Raw genomic sequence first — 6,338 nt, forward strand, 5'->3', positions numbered from 1 at the left:
ATTTTGTATTCTACTTGCAGTCCCAGTTTCTTTAACAAGCTTTATTATTGTATGTAGGTATATGTCACTTTGTTTTGTGTGAGTTCTTGCTCTGTTTTGTCTTTCGCGTGACCATTGTAAGTGTGATATGCTCTTCCGTGTTGTTGTGCAAAGTATATCTATATATATACACTCGATAATATTGGTATATAACCATTTCCCAGTGCTATTTCTTTTATTTTATTTACCTCCTGTATGTAGTCCAGTTTGCTCATGGATTTTCTGTTTAATTTGTGGAGCATTAATCTGAAGCTTACTTATTAGTGTGTGATTGATTGTGTAGGACCATCTATAGGTTATCGGATACAGGTAGCTTAAAATTTTGGTCCACGGTGTCGGCTTCATAGCAAAAACTGGCGCGGAGACGCATGAACATTGGCGGCTGTCACTGGAGTGTCCTCTATGACAATCCGCACCTTCTGCAAATACTGTCACATCCGTGGCAAGCAGGTGCATACGTAGAGGTGAAACTACATGTCAGTCTTCTGTCGCAAAATGCGCTCGCGGCGCTAAAAGCAAACGTCAGATTTCGCCAGATGTCTCATTACGAATAAAATGTTTTCTCTCATAAGAAATTAAAGAGATCAATGAGTCCCAAGGCTCGTCTCGTTGAAAGCCGCTGTCACGATTTATAAGATCTCATTCTAGACGTATTTCCATAGGTTCTTTAATTGCTGAATCCCAAAAGGATCTCGCCTGGACCAGAGTTTTTGTGGCAGAGTAATCCGCAGAGTGTCCTGCAGTAATACAATGCCTAGCTACGGCCGACTTATTAGGCTGCGAAAGGCGAGTGTGGCGCTCATGTTCAATGCACCTTTCATGTACTGTGTGTGTCGTCTGACCCATGTAAGCTTTGCCACACTGGCAAGGTTTTATAAATTCCGACCTTCCGCAGTCCCAGATCGTCCTTTACCGAACCGAGAAGACCACTAATCTTGCCGGAAGATAACTTTAACTAAATGTATGAAGGAATGCAATGGACTTGAATAGTTTCTCATCTTCTTGGTGTTGTGAGTGGTCACGTTTCTTCCTTCTGAGCACAGTACTAATCTGATGTGGAGAGTAACCATTATCTTTTTAACACAGGCCGTAGGTGTTCAAGCTCCTTTGTAAGGCACTCTCCATCAGAAACAACAGGCGCTCGGTGAACCAACGTTCTAAGCTCGCCGATAGTTTGTTAAGTGTCACGGCAACTCGACGCTTGCAGATAGAGGTCCGTATGTGTGGGCTTACGGTGGGTGAAACGCCCTAATTACCCATCCACTTCCCCACTAACAAAGACGTCCAACAACTGTAAGTAACCATCCTTCACTGTTTCCATCGTAAATTGGATGTTCTTGTGGATTGAATTCAGACGTTGCAAGAAACGTGACAGTTCTTCTTTACCCTGGGGCCACACTGCAAAAAAGTGTCATCTACATATCACCAGAAGCCTCTCGGTTTATCTCTGTCGAATCAAGCGCCCTTTCGTCAAAGTCTTCCATAAAACGTTTTGCTACCAGATGGAAGAGAAGACTGCCCATGGCAACACCATCCGTTTGCTCAAAATATTCACTATTAAATAAGAAGTAGGTTGAGAAAAGGACGTGATGAAAAAGTGCCGTTATATCGGTCGTGAACTTATTGCTGATGAGTGACAGAGTCCATAAGAGGAACCTTAGTGAAAACTGAGATGACATCTAAGATCGCCGCGCGGGATTAGCCGAGCGGTCTAGGGCACTGCAGTCATGGACTGTGCGGTTGGTCCCGGGGGAGGTTCGAGTCCTCCCTCGGGCATGGGTGTATGTGTTTCTCCTTAGGATGATTTAGGTTAAGTAGTGTGTCAGCTTAGGGACTGATGACCTTAGCAGTTAAGTCTCATAATATTTCACACACATTTTAACATTTTTTGAACATCGAAACATCGAAGATCACCAATAAGTCAGTTTCATTGATTTGAGTTGACCTAAGTCTATTGATAAAGTCAGCATAATTTCGAACAAGACACGCGCACTTCCCCACATAATGTCTCAGCAGAGAGGCAAGATGTATAGCCAAATCCTACGTTGGGTCGTCGATGCTACTGACGGAATCTCTTTTTTATGAGTCTTCTGAAGACCATTTAACCTGTGTGACACGGAACTATGAGGCCATAGTCTTTTGGCCACTTATTGCGGAATAGAAGAAGAATTTAGCAGCGCTGACGTTTTCCTTTCCACTTTCCCTGCTGGGTCTTTGTCAATCTTCCGATACATTGGTTCAATCAACAAGTTATAAATCTTCTGTTTATAAACCTCACATGGAAACAGCGAGATGGCGTCTCCCTTATGAGCTGGTATGACCAACTTTGAGGATCTTCTCGTAACTTTGTAACTTTCGTAGTGCGGCCCTTTCCTTGGCACAAATGTTGCTCTTCTGAGGCGGAGCTTCCGTGAGTGCACGATATGTTTCACGTCTTGTTTCTCTACCTCATGATAGTGATAGAAATTATGGATACCAGCTTAGGTGAAATATTTACCATCAGTTAGATCTCGAATTGATGAGAATCCCAAACTCTCGATCACTAACCTATAAACTGCACTTCCATCTTGGAGCTCTCATTACGTAGTGTCTTGCAGGCAAATTAGCCTCAAAGAAGTTCTTCTCGTCCTCCTGCCGGCGAATCCGCGAGGCCGCAGTTGGAGGGCAGCCGCCGTTTCTATTTAACGGCTCCTTTCTTTTATGCGATCTGGTTACAGTGAAAGGTCTGAGGTCCTTTTGTAGCGCGGCCCTCGTATAACACGGGTCGAATCGAGTAACTGAAGCAGCGGCAGTGAAGTTCCGATAGGCGGCCGCGGTCTCCCTCGGGACCAGCCGTAATAAAGCGGACCGAGCGTCGTCGGATTAGTGTCGTCTTCCCCATCTCCCGCCACACCAAATTCCATCACAAGATTACGTCTTCCTCGGCAAACTGCACACCCACCCCGCGACCACGCCCTCCTCGCTTCGTTGCATCCGTCGCCTGTTTACCGGTGGCCGCAGCGTTTGCGCGTGATATTGAACAGTAATATCTCTGGTGTAAGCATTTTGTTTTGTGCATGTTGCCAACACCAAATGGAAACTGTCACCCGAATTGTGTATAAAACTGTTTTTTGCGTTTTGATTACACTTACTTGACCTTTTTTACGTATTTATTTATTAGTAATTGCTAGGGATGAGAAAGGGAATGCGTCAATTGAAGAAAAGTCCCACAAAGAACTAATTCGAATTATCATACAACGCAGAGTCGCTGTATGTGCTGAATAACATGTAATACGGCGTAGTAAATAGCTAATATCTTAGGGCTAATTTAAGTGACTTTATGTATCATGAACCACAGACATTACTGACGTGGGGGTGGCTCGAGTTCTTCAGTGATACAGATAGCAGTATGATGTTTAACCATAATGGAGGGGTACCTATGGAGAAGCTAGACAAATACGTGGTTACTAAAGAGGGGCAGTAGCCTTTCCAGTAGTTGCAGGGCCAACAGTCTGTGTGATTGACTGATCAGGTCTTGTAATATCAGTCAACCTTACTTGGCTGTGCTGCGAACTTATGAAAGCAAGGGGAAACTATAGTAGTATTTTTCCAGAGGACATGCGGCTATACTGGTAAATGATAATGGCATTCTCTTGGATAAAATGTTCCAGAAGTAAAATAGTCCCCACTGTCGATCTCCATGTGGAAACTACTCAGGAGGATGTTGGCATCAGGAAAAACAACACTGGCGTTCTACGGATCGGAGCGTGGAATGCTGGATCCCTTAATCGCATAGGTATGTTAGAACATTTAGAAACGAATTGGATACATTAAAGTTGGATACAGTGGCGATTAAGTTCGGTGGCAAGATGAAAGGGACTTCGAATCCAATGAGTACAGGTTTGGCACAGGACAAGAATTAGTCGCGGACCGCATCAAACCAGTTAGAAGACAGACGACTCAAAAAAAAGTTGAAACCCAAATTAAAACTAGTTCACCCATCCGCAGCCCTTGAAACCCCACAAGGTGGTAAAGGACAGTAAGTGAGCCCAGTCCATATTATAGGCACGACATGTTTCGTTCCGAATAGGGCTGGTGTCTGCCAAGCCGGAAACACGCCAACTTAGTGGGCGGGAGGAGGGGGGAGGGAGAGATGGAGGGAGTGGTAAAAAAGCTGTTAAGATAATTAGCGAAATACGTGCGATAACGGGAACAGCACTCAACCCTAGAATGTGCAGTCCGCAAGTACTGCAAAGTGGGAGTGATGAGCATCTCCATACCGATGTGCGAACAGCCGTCTATCCAGAGAACCACCCGCGACTTAGTGCCAGGAAAATGTTTTACCCCTAGGTAAAGAAAAGACTCTTGCCAATAATATGCGGTGGCCCTCGTAGAAAACATGCGGCCATTTGTAACCCCGAATAATCAGACGTCCGAACCTGATGTGTGCAAACGAGGGCATGATGCTACCGAAGGGGACCGCCAGAGAAAGGTCCACTTGCATAGGGACGACGAGTAAATGGTGCGTAATGGAGGTCTGGATACTGCGCCATTGTTTGCACATCGTGGCTGTATAAAGTGCCGCAGCACGATGGCGTATGTTTGTAAGGCCAAGTCCTCCTGCACGCGGAGTGCGAATAATTGTGTCACAGAGTACTTTCTAGATGGATCCACCAGTCAGAGAATATAATATCATAACGCCGCTTGAATACAAGCACTATGATAATCGGCTTTGGTAGAATCTGCGCAGTTTAAATCATTCTGGATGCGACACAGGCATTCAAGAAGACAATACGCTGCAAAGGATCGAGGCGGCATAGGGAGTTGTGACTGATCATCATAAAGGTAATTCTCATAACTTAACGAAAGTTGACCGCCGCTGTACAGCGCACTGATGATGCTAAGGTGGTCCCAAGATAGCGGGGGCGTTGGACACAGGGCAGGGCCGCCGGATCTTCCGGAGGTAGCGCGCAGCCAATAGACAGCGCTGTCGAATTGCGCGCATTCGTCACACTTCTAGCCACCCTCTTATGAGCCTGAATTGCCTCGAGGATTTGTACGACCTCCTCTCGAGAAAGAACCAACAGCACGAGGTCATCTGCGTATGCGCGGCAGCGGAAGATGTAACCGCGTAGGAAGAGTCCAGACAAGAGGGCCGTCAGCAGGCATATGAGCGGCGCTAGCACCACTGCACAAAAGTTCATTTATAGGGGGCATCCTCGGCGTTGGGTCGGTATCGGATCTGCAACACGCCCCTTGTCTTGGACCAACGAACGTGCGCTGATAAAGAATCGCCGAAGCACGCTGATGAACCGAGGAGGGCCGATCTCTGTGGCCGTGCGGTTCTAGGCGCTTCAGTCTGGAACCGCGCTGCTGCTACGGTCGCAGTTTCGAATCCTGCCTCGAGCATGAATGTGTGTGATGTCCTTAGTTTAGTTAGGTGTAAGTAGTTCCTAAGTCTAGGGGACTGATGATCTCAGATGTTAAGTCCCATAGTGATAGACCCATCTGAACCATTTTTGAACCGGGGACGGAAGCCAATCCCTTCGAAGACAGATATAGAAACACGTGGCGCCCTCTATCAAACGCGCTGTCGAAGTCTACGCTACGATCGCCGCAAGATGTCTTCACGCCTCTTCCAACTCAACCACATCACGTCTCTAGTGGTTTCTTGGATGATAACTGTGCTACCTGGCTCAGGACATGTGGTGAGAGGGGCCTGTAGCGCGCCGCCAGTAACCACGCAAAAATCTTGTGATTAGTATTGAATAAGGTAGTAGGGTGGTAGTGGGCCATAGTAATACTCGGTGCCTGTTTATGCCCGCGACAGAAGCTTGCGGAATTGCAGTTGCAGACGTGATCCGTTCATTATACTTCTCCGAACATCGTGTAGACACGAGGGCACAAAACGTACCATAAATTTCAGTAGCGAGTCCTTTGATGCCTAGCGACTTGTACAATGCTCTCTTGAAGATATTGATAGTGACAGTGACCTCCTTGGAAGTGGATTGTTCCATTAACATAACCCCCTCCTCAGGCGTGAGGGCTCGTGGAACATTCACGGCGATAGCATCGTAGTCCAGGACGGCCCATCATCGGCACGGTAGACTCGGCGATGACATTCGACGAAGAAATCGACTATGTCCTCTTGACAGGTGACTGGCTGCGTATGATGATCTACGAGTTCGGTGACGAAGCTTTATCTGCAGTATCTGCAATCGTGTACAATACTGTATGGTGGGATTCTCCCGCGACACCACATCAGGTCTGCGAGCACGTGCCACATTGCCCTGTAGTTTACGGCGAGTAGTCGCCAGTGG

The sequence above is a fragment of the Schistocerca cancellata genome, chromosome 2 (assembly GCF_023864275.1).
Source record: "Schistocerca cancellata isolate TAMUIC-IGC-003103 chromosome 2, iqSchCanc2.1, whole genome shotgun sequence".
NCBI lineage: Eukaryota > Metazoa > Arthropoda > Insecta > Orthoptera > Acrididae > Schistocerca > Schistocerca cancellata.